Raw genomic sequence first — 19818 nt, 5'->3', positions numbered from 1 at the left:
CAATTGATACAACATATCCCCTCAGAAGTCTGTGCCATATTCTCGTGTGTATGTCTGTGTGTATAGTCCAGGGGAAAATGGACTCAAGCTTAGGGAGCCTGTGTGGCTAAAGGTTAACTGGAAGCTACCTAGGTTCATTTTATGGAGATCTCAAGATGTTCCCATTAGGGAGGAGAATGCAATATTATTGATGTTGTACCAGGAGACATAAATTAATCACAAATCAGCAATGGGAAATTCACTCAAAGCAGGTAAAATGAAAGCCAAATTTGCCAATACCTTGATTTAGGTGGCCAGGGTGGAATTTTGACCACATTAGGAACATGGTGGAAAATTAGGGGAAAAAGGGATTCAGCAGCCATGAAACTAGAACCCATGAGGCAGGATAAAGACATGGAATAAATCTGAGGTTGGCACATCCAGGCTGACCTTCTAGGTCAGTAGGAAAACTATATGAACTATGAAAAATTTTAAATTAGGAAAAAAAACCCCAAGAATAAGTCCAATTCCCTTCATTTACCAAGATAAATGACTTACTTTTCAAAAATCTGCCTGATACTCATTGCTAAAATTATTTCCTCATCTATAAAATGAAGGTTTTGGAAGGCTTTTCTATCTTTAAGATCCTGTGATCTTATAAACCATAAAATTTTACATGGCAACCAAGAGCCCCATTTAGGCAAAGATGGTCACTAGTGTGTATGATCCTACTGAAGGCAGTTTGTTTTGAAGTTCAGGATCTCCTTAGACAGTCACTGGGGTTCCTGGGGGGAGTCTCCAACTCTTAGGGAGCGGACTGGCATTTACGTCACTTTCTGGTGCAGTTTGGTGGCTTTTTAGGAGAAATGGCTGCACTTCTCTGTTCTGTCAGTCACCTCACTGACAATGTCATCAGTACCCTTTTTTGATCACACTGCTTTCTGTCAGTGTAGTGTCTCCCACTTAACCCAACCTTTCACCCAAAAAAGAAGTCCTTGGGAACCCACTACCTCCATAATTAACTACAGTTGTGGGGAATCTGGTAGTGGTGAAGAGGGGAAAGCCACCACTAGAGCCAACAGGGTGGAGATAATGAGGACCTTCCTCAGTATGGTGCAGAATGGGGTCAGGAGTCAGAGAAGGAAGAGAAATAGTGTCTGTGTTATGGCATAGCTTTCTTCTTGGCCCCTTGTAGAGTCTTGAATCTGCATCTCCTTACCTTATTATCTCCTTTCCTTATGCCCATTCTGTCCTTACTTCTCAAAGCAGAGTTTGCCCCAACTGCTTCTGTCCCAGGGACACAGCTCAGATGCCAATGAAAAAGCCCAAATCCTCTGGTCTTCTGAAATTCAAGAGGTGTGGAGAAGACTGAGGTCAAGCTCAAGAACTCTTCTCCACCTTCCTCCCATTGAAGTGATACATTCTCAGGGATTTAACTGGAGGCTTCGACCTCTAAGCTTCCAGAGAGCAGAAGCCTTTGAATTAGATTGCTATGTTATAGATGATGCAAATTTCCTCAGAGCACAATGTGTACAAAGTTATTTCAGTCCAACCAATGACTTTCAAAGAAATCTAAATTGGTCAAGGGTTTTTCACATTTAGTTGAGATGACTGATTGATTTGATTCAGCTGAAGTCTTCTCACCTGATTTAGGTATCAGGATGTATAGCATATTATCATTAACTCTATCTATGTTGGGAAGGGTGACTTGATTGTTTGATTCCATTGACCCTTACATTTGCATCAATTTTTTTGGCTTCCATGTTCCAAGAGACCCTCAGAATGTTTATGTCCTCAAGGGGTATTCAAGGAGTTAAATAAGAAAAACAAAATGAGCAAGCAGTGAATCAATTCTATTCTGAAAACTTGAAGAAGAAAAAGGAGCGACTCTTGCTATTTCTTACAACTGGGATATGTGAAAAGAAAAATATACCAAAATGGAGTGGGAGGAGTGGTCATCTGATCATTGTCAGATAAAATGTTTTCTAATCATGCCTTCTCCGTCTTTAAAGAAAGATTTTCGACCCAATTGTAAGACTTGATACATCTCTATTAAATATTATGTGATTAGTTTCAAGCCGTTATTCAGGAGCATTGTAATATTTTTGAATCACAGCTCTGTCACCCAGCATTTGACATATCCCTTTCAATTTTGTTATCTGCAAATTTGAAAAGTGGCAATGCCATCTTTGCTTTCATCCAAGTAATTGGTAAAGATACTAAGTTGTACAGGCCAAGCCCAGATGCCTTAGGTACTCCACTTGAGAGTTCTATTTATTTTGACATTAATGATGACTTTTTGCATTTTTTGCTTAATAAGATTGGGGCTATTTTTGGGGGGGGAGGTGAGGGAAACAGTCTGTGTGTGGAGACATGGATACAACTTGTGATTATCATTGGGGGTGTGTGTGTCAGTCTGTGAGCAGAGCCAAGGTTACAAATGATGATCAGGGTGGGGAGAGGTTGTTCTATGTGCACAGTCTGTGATACAGCCTATGGGTGGGGTTTGGGATACAATCTGTGGTCATGGAGCAGAGCCAAGCTAACTGGCTCACACTGGAATTGAGAATATTATGACCTTGGCCTCATTAACACCATGTGCTGAGTTGCTGAGTCAACTGTCCCAGAATCCACAAAGCTCAGGTCCTGAGAATCTGACAAGCTTCTTGTGAGGTATAAAGACAGTGAAACAAAACCATTCCACATTCCACTAAGAGTGAGTGCATCTGTGAAAAAGGAATGCCACTTCTTTCCTCTTCAAATTTTCTTCCTTTTCTATGGGGGGAATGACAAAGAATTTCATGGAACTGGGGACTTGGTTGACCTAGTTCTCAAAAGATTTCCTTGAAACTAGAACTCAGAGGATTACTGAGATTTACCAAACCTCAGAGATATTAAATACTGGTGTAACGATGTCCAGAAATGCTACCTCATTTTGGGTCCAGAAATACTCATAGTAATGCCCAGACTGCCCAACCACTGAATTTCCTCATTTATTCCAGGCAAAATTCATCACATATGTATTAAAATAAGAATTTACTTAATATAGGAAGCATTATGATATCAAGTAAGCATCAAAAGACAAGTAGAATTACATATATAATTATACTTAAGTATATAATAACCATCCCAAGTCACCTTCTTCCATGTTCCCAAGTCCCAACCTTCAGGTAACTAGGGTTATAAGTCCTGGGTTTCTTATTACTACAACCACTCTCAGTCTATAGGAACAGAGTTAGACCTGGGAGAATTTGCTGATCACTAACAATACCATATCTTAATGTCTGGGCCATTAGTGTCTCTTGCCACTGGACAGATGAGTTTTCTGGGATCATGTAGCTACAGTGCCCCATATTAAAGGTGGGAGGGAGGTCTCAAGAATCTTGTGGTCACAGTAAGTCCTTTGGTTGGACATTGGCAGGACTAAGAGGAGCCTCAGTGCCCTGCTCTGATATTGCCTCTTTAACCCTTAAATCTATCGTTTGTGGAAATAGGAAAATCTGAACAACCATAACACTCTAGCAAGGTGGAATGTAGCTCATGGGGTCCTCTTGCCACAGTGACTGTTCTTTTTTGTCACGTCATCATCCTTTTTTCCACTAATGGCAGCTGCAAGGAAATACAGTTGAGCTGAGTATGAGTTTTGAAATACAAGCACAGGAGCCCAGAGGGACCTAGAAAAAAAAGGTAAATGGATTTGAGCAACTGGAAAGGACAGTATGATGGACCAATGCTGACTTTTTAGGAAGGGGTGAAGAAACAAGAGACCCTCAGAATGTTAATGTCCTCAAGGAGTATTCAAGGAGTTAAATAAGAAAAACAAAATGAGCAAGCATTGAGTCAATTCTATTCTGAAAGCTTGAAGAAGAAAAAGAAGGAAAAATAAAAGGAGGAAAACACAAGTGTGGAAAGGAGGAAGAATGGAATGACTCTTGCTATTGCTCAAATTTGGGATATGTGAAAAGAAAAATATACCAAAATGGAGTGGGGGGAGTGGCCATCAATTGGACTTCACTCTTGTCTGAAATGGACAAAAGAGGGTTGGATACACACACAACACACACAGATATACACACACAAATAATATGGTATAGAAATACATCAAATACAGGAAAACAAAAGGAGATGGGGGGATGAAAGAGGGAGAATAAAAATGGGAAAGGAATAGTTAAAAGCAAAAGAAACTTCAAGATTTGGAAGTGAGGTTTCCAAGGCAAAAACAAAAGCAAAGAACTAGAATCCAAGATGGGGCAACCATTATTTGGGGAATGACTGAACAAATTGTGGTATATGAAGGTGGAGTGATTATGCTTTTTTGACCCACTATCCCAGAGCCAGTCTGCCACATCTCCCCCTCAGGGTTGTAGGAAGGGAAACTCCTACCTTTACTGGGAAGGTTTTGTGGAGAGAGGTGTCTTCCCTATTGTTATAAGCTTCAGTCCTCACCTGTCATGTTTCTCTCATAGTTAGGGCCCCAGTAACTAGCATCTCAATCCCATTTAACCACTTTTAATACTTTGAATACTTTACTTTGAATATAATACCATAAATATAAGCATTTTCCCTTAGCACCTTGGGGGTATACTTTCTCCTGTTGTACCTTGGTCTTCGGGGAGAGTGGTTTCATTCTTAGCACATTTTCTACATAACACTGATCCTAGCAAGTTCACATGCCCAGGTGGCATAATTGTCATATACATCCTCATCTCAGTTACCACTGGACTGGTCTCCAAAAGTCATTCCTTGCTTCTTGAGGCACAGATGCTGAGTTGACTGAAAAATCTGTACTTGGACATTGGGATATCTAGACACAGTTCTACCGATTTTTAAAAACTCACAAGGTAGGAGTTTCCAATCCCTTCACCTAATGCTGAGTGAGGTAAAGAATGCAGACCTGTATTTTCTGGTCACACATAGATGTCTGAACTCTTTTACCAGATTTGGAGGCCATATTTCCTTCTGTTGTTAATGTTTTTCCTGTTGATTTATTTGTTTATGTTCACAAAGTTTTTGAGTTTTCTTCTTTCTGAGATCTTTGGTAACTTTAGTCTTTTCCCCCCTTTGATTTGCCCCTATGTCGTTTCTGTGTCTGTTGCCTCTGATGGTAGTTTCCTTGTGGGCTGGATCTCAAAGTATCTCAGCCTCCTGTCATGCTTGGCAATTCACAGTTCATCAGCCTATGTCTCCATCCCACATGACTTTTTTTGTGGTCAGAACTGGCCCCAGGCTTGGTGGAGTGCTGCACCCTCGTTTCCCCTCTCAGAACATTATTCTGTCCTGGTGACCTGTCCCACTCCCTCTGTTTTTCAGTTCTCTGGTCAGGCACTGGAAGTTCAGAACTTTACAGTGTTGGTGCTATGGGTTTGTGGCCCCCCCAGCTTTTCTAACCATAGGGCTGTAGCTGTGATGGTTGTCACTGCCCAGCAAACTTGCAAAACCTGAGGCCTGCGTTTTCGTGGCACTGAATAGGAGGACAGACTGGAGAGTAGGGGTAGGTTTTGATGTAAGCCAGTGCCATGTCCTTGGGGCTGCTAGGCAGTCTCCCTACCAGTAGCATGGGAGATGGGGGAGGGTGGTGAAGGGAAGGCTCAGGATCAATGTGTATAGGTTCATGGTTTTTTTTTAACCTTCTTTTGGATTCTGGGTGTTCTAGACCTTCGAAACAGCTAAAGTTGCTTTATCTTTGGCACATGATTTCTTTCTGAAGAGGTTTGAAAGGTCGTGGGGATCAGAGGAAATGTCTTCCATCTTGCTGCTCACATGATTTGGAATTCTAATGTATACACTTAAAAAATACCAAGTGATATGAAATGGAGATTTGTTTCATGTACAATCTCTTTTTGTATTTTGTTGTATATGTGGGAATGTTCATTTTTTTCCCTTGCTGTTTAAGTTCAGAACGAAAAAATAAATAAAACAAAAAACCTAGGAACCATCTCTACTTGGACCTATCCTTTGTCCTGTGGATTCCAAACCATCTTGTGAGGAGAGACAAGGGGAGAGAGATTTCTCTGTGATTTCATTGTTATAAAGAAATCCCAGATGAGGAAACTTTTCCAATGCAGGTTGGCATTTCCTCTGCAACTTACAGTCCTAGAGAGTTGTCTGGAGGCACTTAACACAATTTCTGGCATATAGTAAGTATTTAATAATTGTTTATTGGATTAGATTGGGGCATTGAGAGGTTGTGACTTGCCCAGGGCCGCACAATGTGCATGACTTAGAGACAAACTCTCCCTTCACTCTGTCACTACCCAAAACCCTTTTTTAGGTGATTCAAAATGGATTTCTTTTATTATGCTAGAAAGATGAGGAAAAGATTTGAGTTGGTTCCATAACAACAGAACTGTGAGTTTAAGAAACAGCAGCTATATTACCTCCTTGAGTCCTGGAGAAATGGGTCCCTTTTACCCGTGAAAGAGCTGGAGGGAGAATGCTTTTGACTTCAGGCTTCACGGGTGACCTCAGAAATGTAATCCTTTAGTAAGGAAGATTTACTTCTCTTTATAACTGGGAGGAGAGGAGGTGAAACGGGACCTGTGAATTGAGCTTATTGAGGAATTAAATATTTATTTGTGGTGATAAATCATATAGTAAGGGCCTTTGAAAGGGACTTTTCATCTCTTTCAAGAGAGAAAAAGCCATAGACTATAACAGGAGGTTAATAGAATAATAATGAGTCCTATTTCAATAGTGCTTTAAGTTTTACAGGATGTTTTCTCACAACACTTTGAGGAGGTGGTGCATTTTACAGAGCAAAAAAAAAAATGAGACTAAGGAAGAGAAATAACTTGCCTACAGTTATATAGCTAGTTAACGGCAGAGCCAATATTTGAACTCAGTACTTTGACTGAAAAATCCAGTGCTCCTTCTGCTGGCATTTGTATATAATTCCTGAAAGCTAATGTTGCTGTGCTCAGGAGGACCTGTTGCCTTCAGCGAACCTCCTGCTTGCTGTTTCATATCTTAGAAGTATACAGATAGAGACTCTGCAGTGACTCCATAGAGGATAGACTTTGCCCATTAGTGGTTGAGGGGAAGAGGTGTCGACCTTTTTCTGGTACTGCGAGTCATCTGTCGGTGGACTTTGCTTTATGTTTAGTGCAACTGTCATGAAGTCCTGGAGCAGGGGGAAATGTGAATGGAGAAGGAGGAATAGGAGAGAGATAAAGGAAGAAAAATATGGATATAGAGGAGGGCTGAGATGGAAGGAAAAGATGGAGATGGATAAGAAAGGAAATAAAGTGGGTTAACTAACCGAGTGTAACTAACCGAGGCTGGTAAGATTGTATTTACCCAGAGTTTTGTAAATCTAACCAAAAAGGATTTATTTTAGAGAGGAGAAGAATTAAGGAACATCCAATAGCTGTTTACAAGTATTTGAAGAACTGTTTCATGATAAATAGATTAGATATATTCTTCTCGACTCCAAAGGGAAATGCTAGGGCCAATGGGCAGAAGTTACTAAAAGGCAAATTTAGGATTAATGTTGGGAGAACCTTCCTAACCATGTCCACTGTATTATGTACCAGGCAAATGGTCATCAGTTTTGGAGAAGATCGTGTTGGATAGAGAAGGCAGGTTGAGATTAAGGAGGAGGAAGGAGAGGAAGGAGGCAGCTCTTAGGATCAGAGATTTACATCTGGAAGGAACCTTAAAGGTAACCTAGTCCAGCACTTCTTAAACCTCATGAAATCTTGACCCACAGTTTAAGAAGTGCTAAAGGGGTTGTGAGTGGAAAAAATTTATGAAGACCTGAAAATCCAACCTCCTCTTTTGACAGTTGAAGAGACAGATCCAAAGTAGTTAAATGACTTGCCCAAAGTCACAGGTAATAAGTGACAAAACTAAGATTGAAACCTGGGTCTTAAGGGTCCTTTCTATTGTGTCACACAGATATGATCACTGTAACCACTAATACAAATAGTGTTGCTGGCTGGCCTTTCTATCTTGGGAGGAGAATACTTTGAAGAATAGTGACTAATAGAATTTAAAAGTTTGACAACCATTCCTATGTGTTATTAGAGATTTCCATTACCATTATCCCAGTAACTCATTAGATTATCAACTGGGAAAAATTGCCCAATGGGCAAAAAGAATAGTTACCTTAAAGAAAATTTTTGAAAAGTTGCTTAAACTTAGGTGCCAATTTATTGACTTCTTTTTTAAATTGACTTCTAATATCTATTCTGTAGAATATAGTGAACCCTTCATTGAAAGGTGTGTATGTCTTCTAGCAGACCTCCAAAGCATTGATATCTTTCCCTAGAAATTCCCAGATGTGTCACAACAAGAAATGGTGTTTGTCCTTCATTTTCAAAGAGAACCAATGACATCACAGGGTTATGTATTGACTCATGTGTGCATTAGGTTTAAATGAGGCAGGGTCACCCAAAATCATCAGTCTCACTTTCTCTTCTAGAGTCACTGAAGTCTAGTGGCAAGACTAGATGGCAGAATGATTGGTGATGGTCCGGGATGACCTTGACGTCTTTGATGTCTGACCAAGCTTTAAATGCCTTGCTTCAGCCCCCTTTACGGCCATTGGAACAAATGACTCTCATCTGCCTATTCTGCTGGAGGAAGTCTTTACATAGTTGGGGTAGACATCCCCTAATTCACCAACAGGTTTGAGGCTCATCTGTTCCCCTCAACATGGATTAGCCCATGTGCTGAGATGGCTTTTACCTGGATGTGGCTGCTGTGCATGCTACAGCTTCTTGGAGTCACAGCTGAGAGCTGGATGAAGGTGGACACCAAAGGTGGATGAGCAGCCTTGAAAAGGGCTCAGCAAGCCCTCATATCAGAGGTGCTAGTCTTCCCTGAACATCTCAAACACAACAACATATAGAGATGGAGAAGAGCTATGAAAGAGCAGGAAGAAAATGGAAGAGATTGAGGAGTTGGGAGAGTAGGAGAAAGAGAGAGCGAGGTCGAGATGGTTGGTCACCAGAGAAGGCAAGCAGGCCTGGGGCTCTAGCCTCAAAAAGCAGACAGACTCCTGTCTCTCTTTGTTAATTGTTGTTCAGTCATTCTGTCATGTTCAACTCTTTATGACCCTGTAGGGTTTTCTTGGAAAAAATACCAGAGTGGTTTTCCATTTCTTTCTTCAATGGATTAAAGTGAAGAGAGGTTAAGTGACTTGCTTAGAATCACACAGCTAGTGAGTGTTTGAGGCTGGATGTGAAATCAGGTCTTCCTGACTCCAGGTCCAACCCTCAAGCCACTGAGCCACTTAGCTACCTTTCCTTCTTAGGGGCAGACTATTGCCAAGAGGTTTCTTTAAAAAGGCTTGGAGATAGGTTAGGGATCCCTGGTCAATGTCACTACTTCTTGAGCAACCCATTCAAGGCTTGGTGGTGGTGATGGTGAGCTCTGAGGCTTGAGGCCCCAAGAGACCAAGTTAGGAGTCTCAGGGTGGGAACTTGGACTTTCTTGGGCAATTTCTTTTCTCTACCATTTTCCTTCCATATCTTCTCCTGAGTCTTACAGGGAATACACTTGCTGCTAGGAGAGGCTTACTCATGCTTTTTTATCAGCTACAAAATATGGTTAGCCCCTCATCTGCAACTTGATTGTTGAATTTGGTTAAATATGAATATCCTTGTCGACTAATTTTAATTTCATCCTGTAGTTTCTTTGTATTTCACCCCTATATCTGTGAGCTTTAAAGTGAGATGACCCAGCTACTTAGAATCTGCGGCTGGTAGATTGCTTCAACTTGGGAGTTCTGAGGTGAAGTGGGTCAAGGTGATCGGGCATCTGTACTCTTTGGCATCAATATGGTGAGTTCCCAAGAGCAATGGGGGGAGGAATGGGCAGGGGAGGGGACCACCAGCTTGCTTAAGGAGAGGAGAATTAGCCAAGGTTGGAAATGGATTCCCAGGCTCATCAGAATGGGACCAGGCCCATTAGAAGCCACTGCACTTCTAGCCTAGGTGAGATAGGGAGATCCAGTCTTTAAAAAAAAATAAAGTGAGAAGTTTTAGTTAACATGATAAATCATGTGGATGGTGATTTGGAAATTCTTTCATCAGAGTGACTTCAGAGCAGAGGAAATCTTTCCACTGTCCTCCTAGTCCTGTTGGACTTGGGCTGACTCCTTGCCTGGTCCATTATGGATTTTAGTAGACACTGTGGCTCAGGCTTTGCTTTGGACCTCTTACTGTTCCTGTACATCAAAGGTTTAAGTAGGTGAATTTTGCAGCAATAAAAAATTGGCCTGTGTGGAAACCAAAGTGACTCCTTTTTTGGTGATGAGGTTGGGCTCTTGTTACACTTGAACAATTATAGACAGTGCAAATTTACCGCCAAGTATCTCTGGCAAGCAATTAGATTAGAAAGTGAGCAGAGACTGTCCTGAAAAAGGCTGCTTTCAAGGGCATCTTAAAGTTTTGCATCAGACAGCCTGTTTACTGAACTTACTGAATTTGTTGAGATTTCCATTTACCTTCCACATGTCTAAAGGCTTTCCTATTCCTTCTCCATTACAGGGTGCTAGTTTCCATCTTCCCTTCAAATTCACCCTGTAACTATTTATATATATTCTGTAAATACTTATTTATATACATGTTATCTCCCCTGATAGAATATAAGCTCCTTGAGGACAGGGCTTATTTATCTTTATCTGATCTTTTATTTTTATATCCTTAGCACCTAGCACAGTGCCTGGTATATAGAAAGTACTTAATAAATGCTTGACGTTTTCTTTTTGCTTTATTATAGTCTGGGGGATCATTTTTCCAACCCTCATTCATACTGAGTCAGGTTCTTCCAGACTAAGACTGTCTCAGAAATCTAAAGGTACCCCTGAGGGGTTGCAGTATCTTTCTGATGCTATCAGCTCAAGGCCCCATTCCAGTGTTTTCCTCACTATCAACTACCAGTTACAGTTACTAGCTCCCCTATATCACTGATTGACACAGTGATTAGTGCCCCCCTATCATTTAACTAATTAATATCAATAAGTTTTTATAAAGGAATACTTACTAAGGAGATATAGCAAGGACAGAAGTACAAAACACATCTCCCCCCAATACCAGGTGCATACTCTCCCCTCTACCACTCCGGAGAGAGTGGGCTACACTCTCTTTGCCCCATCAGGTTCTGCATGTGGTGCAGCAGACAGACAATTTGTTTCCTTCCTTGAAGGCCTGGCATCTAGTTGCCAGCTCTATCTGCTGCTCCCTTGGGCTGGGTCTCAGAGATTATTCCTTAAGTCATGGCTTCTAGTCAATTTTGATAGGGGCTCTAGTTCCAGGACCTCTAGTGACTTACTTTCCCAACATTTTGAAACTCACCTAGTGGCATTAGGTACAACAGGAACAGGAGTATCAGCAGTGCCATGCACCTGTGTAGCTGTGTGGTCCAAGTGACCAAATGGGGTCACCAAGAGTCAGGCATGACTGAAACAACTAAACAACAACAGTGCAGGTACTCATTGCCTCTAGCCACACCTGTTTCAATAGCTTCCCAATTGGTCTTCTTGCCTCAAGTCTCTCCCAGCTCCAATTCATCCTCCATATACCTTCCAAAGTGATTTTCCTGAAGTGAAAAGGGCTGACCACACCACCTCCCTACTCACTAAACTCCAGCTTATTAACTCTTTATTACCTTTGGGATCAAAAAGGAAGAACCTCTGGCATTTAAAGCATCTCTTCACCTGTTCCTTGTCTAATTTTTAGTTTTCTTACACTTTACTCCTCTCCACAGACTCCACAATTCAGCTACATGGACCTCCTTATGTTCCTCTCATAGGAAACTCCATCTTCAGACTCCATGCCCTTCGCACTGGCTGTGCCCCATGCTTGGAATGCTCTCCCTTCTCCCTTCTCACTTCCTCTTCCTAGATTCCCAGATTTCCTTCCATATTAAGAAGATATTTAACACCGACCCCTTTAGGAGGTGTTTTGTAGTCCTCCTTCTCTCCCCACTTTCCACTCCAGTGCCTTTTCTCTGAGAATACCTTTGACCTATTCTGTTTGTATTTTATTGAGAGTGGACCTTCCCTAGGTGAAATGCTTCTTTCTGTCCTATCCTGAGCTGAGATTTTATTTCACGTCCATCTGAAGAGCTCATTTACCCTTGTGTATTCTTTGGTACTTTCTAATCTGTAAAACTCCAATTTCTTTTTGCTATTTGACTTGGGTAAATAGGTTTACTAATTATTAACTGTTTGTAATGGATTTTGTAGAGTTAGCATTTGGTGGGAGGGGCTAAACTGATGAATGTAAGCTAAGGCTAACCCTCTTCCTTAAGAATGATCAAGGAGTGGATAGAGCGCCCGACCTGGAGTCAGGAGGAACTGAGTTTAAATCTGGCCTGAGACACTTGACACTTACTAGCTGTGTGATGCTAGGCAAGTCATTTAACCCCAATTACTGCACAAAACCCAAAAAACAACAAAAAAGAATGATCAAGGAATCCTTCTAAACCTCTAAATGTTGTTCTCTAAGACTAGAAATATTTGAAGAATGACATGGAGATGATACCCCTTTTGGAAGGCAGAGGAGATATTGCACAGTCTTAGCAATCCTGGACCTTTCCTGTCCATCTTTATGATTCAGGCACAACCCTTCTCCTACTCTCCTCAACTAGAATTTCTGACAATAAACTCATATGTCATACTTCCTCATTTTATAGGTGAGGAAACTGAGGCACAGAGAGGTTAAATGATTTGCTGAGGGTCACACAGCTAGTAAATATTCAAAGCAGGATTTGAACCCATGACATTTTGGTTCCAAGTCTATGCCCTACATCACACTGCCTCTACATTTTTCTCTATCTTGTGTCAGTCAGTAAACATTTATTAAGCACCTATTATATGCCTGGCACTTCACTCAGTTCTGGGGATTCAAAGAAAGGGTAAAAGACAGTTCTTACACTTACAGACCTCACAGTCTAATGCAAGAAACTCCAAAGTTCAGATCGCTGGACAGCTCTTCACTAAATATTGATATGGCATAAAGCCTTGGGCATTGTTCCTGATGGCTTAATATGTGTGCAATAGAAAGGCCATGAGCTAACTCCACTGAACCTTCTGCTTAGGCCTTGGGCTCTCCAGCACATTTCTCATAGCAAACTTTAAAGTGCTTTCTCTCTGGGCCTGCTATTTCAGGAAGGACCCCAACCATGTTTCACCTCATTCATGCCTCCACTCAGTGTCTGGACTTTTCTTCCTTACAAACTGCCTTCCCACTCTGGAGAAACCTCCCCGCTAAGACCCAGATCTTTCCATCTCCTTTCCATCTTCCTTTCCTAAAGTATAAACTCCTTGAGGGTAGAGACCATGTGCTTGTATTTGCATCCTAGCACTGGGCACAATGATGAGCATATAGTAAGTATTTCATAAAAGTTCTATATCTATCACTATAGGGCTCCTAGATTATTGCTTGATGATTTGCTTTTTGGGGATTTAGCAATAGCCAAGTATATAATAAATTATTTTTTATTCATTCATTTCTAGATTTCTTAGTTTTTGTCAAGGCTAGCACCTCCTTGAATAACTAGCTGTCAAAATATTGACCTTGATCAGAAAGAATCCAGGCAGGGAAGTCACTTTCAGAGTAGTTCTATGACATCATGGCATCTGGAAAAGCCCTCTGGTTCTGGGGTGGGCTAGGCCTATTGATATGGGGTGAAATTGACGTCCCAACTGTTGCTTATGCTTTTCTCAGCCCTGTCCAGGCCTGGAGAAGGAAATGGCAAACCACTCTAGTATCTTTGCCAAGACCCCCTCCTGCCCCCTAAAAAGGGGTTCATGAAGACTCTTACATGGCTGAAATGACTGAACAACAGTGCCTTCTACAGTAATAAGAAAGTTAGAAAGGTGGTAGTGTTTGGGAGGAAAGATAATGAATTCAGTTTTGGATATGTTGAGTATCAGATGTTTATGAGATATCTGATGTGAAATATCCAAGAGAGAGTTGGAGATGAGAGACTGGAGGTCAGATTAATGCTGGATGAATAGATCTGAGAATCATTGCATTGATAAGAGCGTCTACATTGATATAATAATTGAATCTATGGGAAGAAAAAAAACACAGGGCAAGTAACATAAGATAAACATTAAAGCATTGGACTTTCATTCCCTGCTGCTGGGAATATAAGGCTAAGGCTGGTGGATCGCTGGAGCACAGAAGTTCTAAGCTACAGACAGGCTAAAGCTAAAATGTCTGCACTAAGCTTGTGATGTGGGGAGACTCTTTCTCCTCTGATGGTGATGCTAAGGAGCATCAGACCCAGGAGTAGACCTGTACTTCCAAAAATGGAAGTAGGGACCTCCCTCTCATTGGAGATCACCAAGCAAGGGCTAGATAACCCACTGGAGATGTGCAGAGAAGATTCTTGTTCAGGTTGAGGTTGGACTGGATGGCCATTGGAAGGACATCCCTTCCAATTCTGTATTTCTATGATTTTATGATTCCACATTAAAGAAATTTAAGGAGCAGCTTCTAAAACAAAGATATCCTGGCAGTATACAGAAAGGGAGCTCTTGCCAGTGGGGTCAGGAAAACACAGGAAATGTGTACTCTACAATGTTGATATGCCTGTTTAGATGTACTGACCCTTGCTCAGGTCACAGATGTTTCACTGGCAGTCCACTGGCAGATTTCAGAATACAGAGGGCATATTCAGCAAGAAGAAGGGCCCTTGAGAGAATTTGTTCTTCTCGATCTACTGGATGGAAGCCAAGAAACTGTCATGGTCATTCACATCCTAAACTTCCTTCAAAGCACAGCTCAGGGACTACCTCCTGCATGAGAATTTTCCTGATGCCCTCCAGTTGTCAGTCCTTTCCTCCCTCCCTCCCTTCCTTTCTTTTCTTTCTCCTCTCCTCTCCTCTCCTCTCTTCCCCTCCCCTCCTTTCTCTTCCCCTCCCCTCCTGCCCGTCCTCTCCTCTCTCTCTTTCTCTCTCTCTTCTCTTCTTCCTTCTTTTGTGTTGTTTCACCCAATACATATGGGAATTATTTATGTATAAATACAATATAGACTATAAACTCCTTGAGGACAGGACTGTTTTGTATGTGTCTTTGAACCCCCAGTACTAGCACAATATCTGGGACAAATTAGGTGCTTAATAAATACTTATTGAATTGAAATTCATCCCCCTGGCATCATTGTGTAGAAAGAGTGCCAAATATGGAGTTGAGGCCCGAGTTCAAATTCTAGGTTCTAATACTTACTAGCTTTGTGACTTTAGGCAGTCACTTCCTGGCACTGAATTCCAGTTTCCTTACCCACAAAATGGTAGTGGTAATCCTTGTATGCCCTATCTTCAAAGGATATTGTGAGCAAAATGCTTTGTAAACCTAATAGCCTTCTAAATATTGGCAATGAGCACCTGGGAACTGAATCCTGCTCTGAGAATCTATGGCCAAATTTCTTCAGACAATTCAGGATTGGTAACTTTCTCCAGGAGTGACTGTGAGAGCAAGGTGAGAAAATCATATTTGGTTGTGGTGTCTCAGTGAAGAGATGTTGCAAAATGTTTTTTTTTTTTAATCCTGGGTTGATCACTGATGTGGGGGAGAACATTATGCCACTTCCCAGGCTGGAATGATCCTACGTTTAGGAATATAGAGAACTACACCAAATGATTTCCTTATTGAAATTTCCACTAGTGCTAAACTTGAAGTCAAAAAGACCTGGATTCCAATCCTACCTCTGAAATTTACTGGATATGTGACCCTGGGCAAATTCTTTCACTTTTGAGTCTCATTTTCCTCATCTGTAAAATGAGGAGGTCTGACCATGCTCTTTCACTCCAGTAATTTTCTAGCCTGTTCTTCATGCACAATTCCCCCAAACTCCAAAGACCAGTCCCTGGTGGAGCTTTGAAATTAGTGCCCTGAGTTAGCTGGTCCTGATCAGCGTGATCCAAAGCACCAGATCTAGCTGCACCCGGCCTTGAGCATGTTCTTTCACTCTGTTCTCCAACCTAAGGTAGGTGCTCTACTCCTAAAGCACTTTGAAGGCAGGGGCTATGTGATCTTTGTATTTGTATCTGTTAGCGCTCAGCACAATGCCTGGCACATAGCAAGTGTTTAATAATGTCCTTCCTCTCTCCCTTTTTTTCCTCCTTCCTTCCTTCCTTCCTTCCTTCCTTCCTTCCTTCCTTCCTTCCTTCCTTCCTTCCTTCCTTCCTTCCTTCCTTCCTTCCTTCCTTCCTTCCTCCACCTGCTTATAGTCTTAGATAATTGCTTGAAGTACTGAGAGTTTAAGTGTAGGATCATACAGCTAAGATGCCTCAGAAGTAGGACTCAAACTCAGGCCTTCCTGATTTCAAGAATGGATCTCTACCTATTGTTACACAGCTTCCCATGGCATTAGGCCTCACAATTATAAGTGGAAGTTATTCTTATTTATGTATAAATACAATTATATATTATATGTAACACAGAATAATATATTGTTACTAGTTCATACCAAACATATACAAAGTCTGAGAAAACAGTCAATATTATTACCCAAAATTTACCCAAGTCCATGAAAGCACCTAATGGTTATTTGGGACATTTGGGCCAAGATAAAACTCTGTAGGTGAAATTGAACAGATGCTACTAGCCCAAGAAATATGAGACCTGTGTTTGATAATAATGAAACTGATTCACACCCCTTAGGACCAGTGTCCAACGTGTTCACACCATTATTGGGACGTTGTCAATACATACTTTAAGGTAAAGAGGCAGCTGTGGGGGGAAGATGGTTTGGACAGGTGAGAAAAACCTACTCTTGGAGTTAGGAGACCCGAGTTTGAATTTCAACTCTAACATTTACTTGCTAAGTGATATTGGGCTAGTTACATAAATATTTTAAGCTGCAGTCCTAGCCCTTCTTTGAACTTCCTCTTTCCTCAAATAGGGCTTCAACTCCGCCCCCCCCCCCCCCCCAAACTACTCTGTGTCTCCTCTTTAGCTTTAGCTCTCCTAAGACTTTTTTTTTAAAGACTGTGTCTCTCCATCTCACCCAGCCTGGAAGTGCAGAGGCTACTTACTCGTGGGCCTGATCAGCCTACTCTGATCAGAGCAGGAGTTGCTACCCTCCTTAGGCAGCCTAGTGGCCCTTCACCCCCAGAGGAGGTGGAGGCTCCCCACATCATGAGCTTAGTGCAGACAGCTGAGAAGATTTAGCCCTTCTGTAGCTTAGAGCTTCTGAGCTCCAGCGATTCGCCAGTCTTAGACTTCCCAGCAGCATGGATTGCAGGTGTGTGCCACTGCACACAGCTCCTGATGCTATTTTTAAAACTGTGTTAGGTTTTAATATTTATCTTATGTCACCTGCTCTTTTCTTCTTCTTCTCCTCCTCCTCCTCCTTCTCCTCCTCCTTCTTCTCCTCCTCCTTCTGTTCCTTCTTCTTCTCCTTCCCCTGCTCCTTCTTCTTTTTCTTCTTCTTCTCCTCCTTCTCCTTCCCCTCCTCCTTCTTCTTTTTCTTCTCCTCCTCCTCTTTCTTCTTCTTCTTCCAATGTTAACAAAAGCCAGCTAAAATGAACACTTCTAGGTCCATTGTAGAAGGCAACAAGAGTATTGTAAATGAAACTGCAGATCTCTCTTATGTAGAGCTCACTTTTCTTTTAAAGCACATAATGAATTAAACCTGCAGCTTCAAAGCTGTGCTGCTGGTCTGTGATTCTTTCTGGCCTTCTTTTTGTTCTCTCCTATACCTTTATTTTTATCTTATTATATATTTTTAAAAGATCAAATTGCATGAGACAAATACAATAAATTTTTACATAGTTGAGAGTTGAACTTTAGCAAGACTAATTCACAACAAAGCTGCAGTTCACACCTCTGCATGTAAACTTTATTAAAGTGTGAGATTGATTTTTTGATATCACATTATTACAAGGAATCATTGCATCAAAAAATCAAAACCTTGGAAAAAATTTAAAGACTGACCTAAAAAAAATTTGGATATGTCTGATGGTCTAGGATTTTTCAGCACTTTGTGTAAAAAGATGAAGAAATACTTGATCAAGGAGGAAATGAAAAATTGCTCAATTCCGTCTCCATGGTCCTGATCAACACCTTTCATTCCTGCACTGCTGAATAGAGACATTTCTTAGATTGAAGCATAACAGCAGCATATTCTTCTGTGCATTTAAATATCTTTTTTTTCCTTTCTTTTTTTGGCATCTCTATCCCTAACCCCCTTCTCCCTCCTACTTTTCCATGAAAAAAAAAAGCAAAACTTGTAACACACACACACACACACACACACACACACACTTCAAACAAAACAAGTGCCCACATTACCTTCCCTTTCCCCCCATCTTCTAGTTAAGTCTCTTCAAAATCTATTTGCACCATATCCTTCCAAGGGAGGTATTTTGAAAGGTAAGCAAGGTATTTTGATAACCTTAAGCATTAAGGAAATGAGTGTTGTGATCATGAACAGGGAGGGAAGTGTACTGTGGTTGAATTTTGTTGCCTTTTTGAGCTGGTGTAGGTTGTATACTGTAGCATGAGTTAAAGATTTTCAGTAAAAAAAGACGGTCAAGTTTAAGGCCAATTTGTCTCTTGACTTTTTTTTTTTTTTTTTAACACTGATACTTAATAGTTCCCCTTCAGAGAAGACACTGAGTTGATCCCATTTATTTGAGCCCAGGTTTCAAGGCTCATTGAAGGACAGTCAGTGGGAAACTGGTTGGTAAAGAGGTTTTTGTAGTTTGGCAGCCTCCAGGACAGGCAGTTGAATGATTTCCACATGAGGCCCACTTATCATCAGAGGAAGTGAATGGGGGGAAGGATGGACTATAGATATTGCTCCTGGGACATCCCTCACATGTGGGACCCTTGAGAATAGCTACTCAGGTTCCATGTACTCTGGGTTCAAATGCACTTAAAACCTTGGCTCATGGGCCCCCTCTAATTTTTACTATTTTTCTCTAGTCAGTGACAATGAGCTCAAAGCAAAGGTATTTAATAAAATAGCATAGTAAAAAAAACTTGTAATTCAATATTCTTACATGGGTCACACAGCCCCACAAATACATACACCATGAGTGAGTAGAGTGGGCTCAGGAATGAAGGACTTATACATAGGCAACATCTGTAGCTAAGGTACACCTGTGGAGGGGCAGCTTGGACCTCTGATGTTAGAGTACCACCTATGCCTTCTGACACAATGCCATTGCCCTCACTAGGCTTGCTCCCCACTGGATACAGCATCAACATTGAGTATACTGTTCTACTGTTCCCTCTTGGTCTAGTGACTACTAGGCATATAATTTTGATGGTGATGTATTGGTGACTGCTATGTCTGTAGATGCTATGTGTGCCTTATCTCTGATGGCTGTTGCTCCCTACTCTCAGTTTCAAGGCTTTATGTCTTTAGGACTCCTATCAGCCATTATAGTTTGAGTCTGCTTGATTATAATGACTAGAACCTTTCCCTGATAAAAAAGTTGACAGATCTTGAGTGGGTCACTACTTGAACATCCAGGAGCTGGGATGCCGGAGTGATCAGTAAGTGCTCTCCCCTCCCCCCCCGATGACCGTGAGGGAACCATAAAATTCTTCCCCAGATTGATCCTGGATCAGTGGGAGCAGCAGAAGGGGGCGGGTGGTCTCATAACACCAGAGGCTGGAGAGGTGGCAAAGGGGGATTCTTCCTACCGTGGTGGAGGCTATCTGGAGGGACAGACGACCCAGGGCAGAGAAAAATTCGCACTGAGACCCAAGCAAGCCGCAGCCCGGGAGACGAGCCCCAGGAGGGGCGGGAACACGCATTAGCCTCTAGGCGTGCCCCAGCCCTCCAGGGGAAAAGGGAAGACAATAGGGAAGCTGGGATCACCATCCCCCGGACCTTGCCTTTGCCTCAGGCCAGCTGAGGAGATAT

Source organism: Notamacropus eugenii, chromosome X, assembly GCF_028372415.1.
Source record: "Notamacropus eugenii isolate mMacEug1 chromosome X, mMacEug1.pri_v2, whole genome shotgun sequence".
Taxonomy (NCBI): Eukaryota; Metazoa; Chordata; class Mammalia; order Diprotodontia; family Macropodidae; genus Notamacropus; species Notamacropus eugenii.
Note: the sequence above shows the minus strand (reverse complement) of the source record.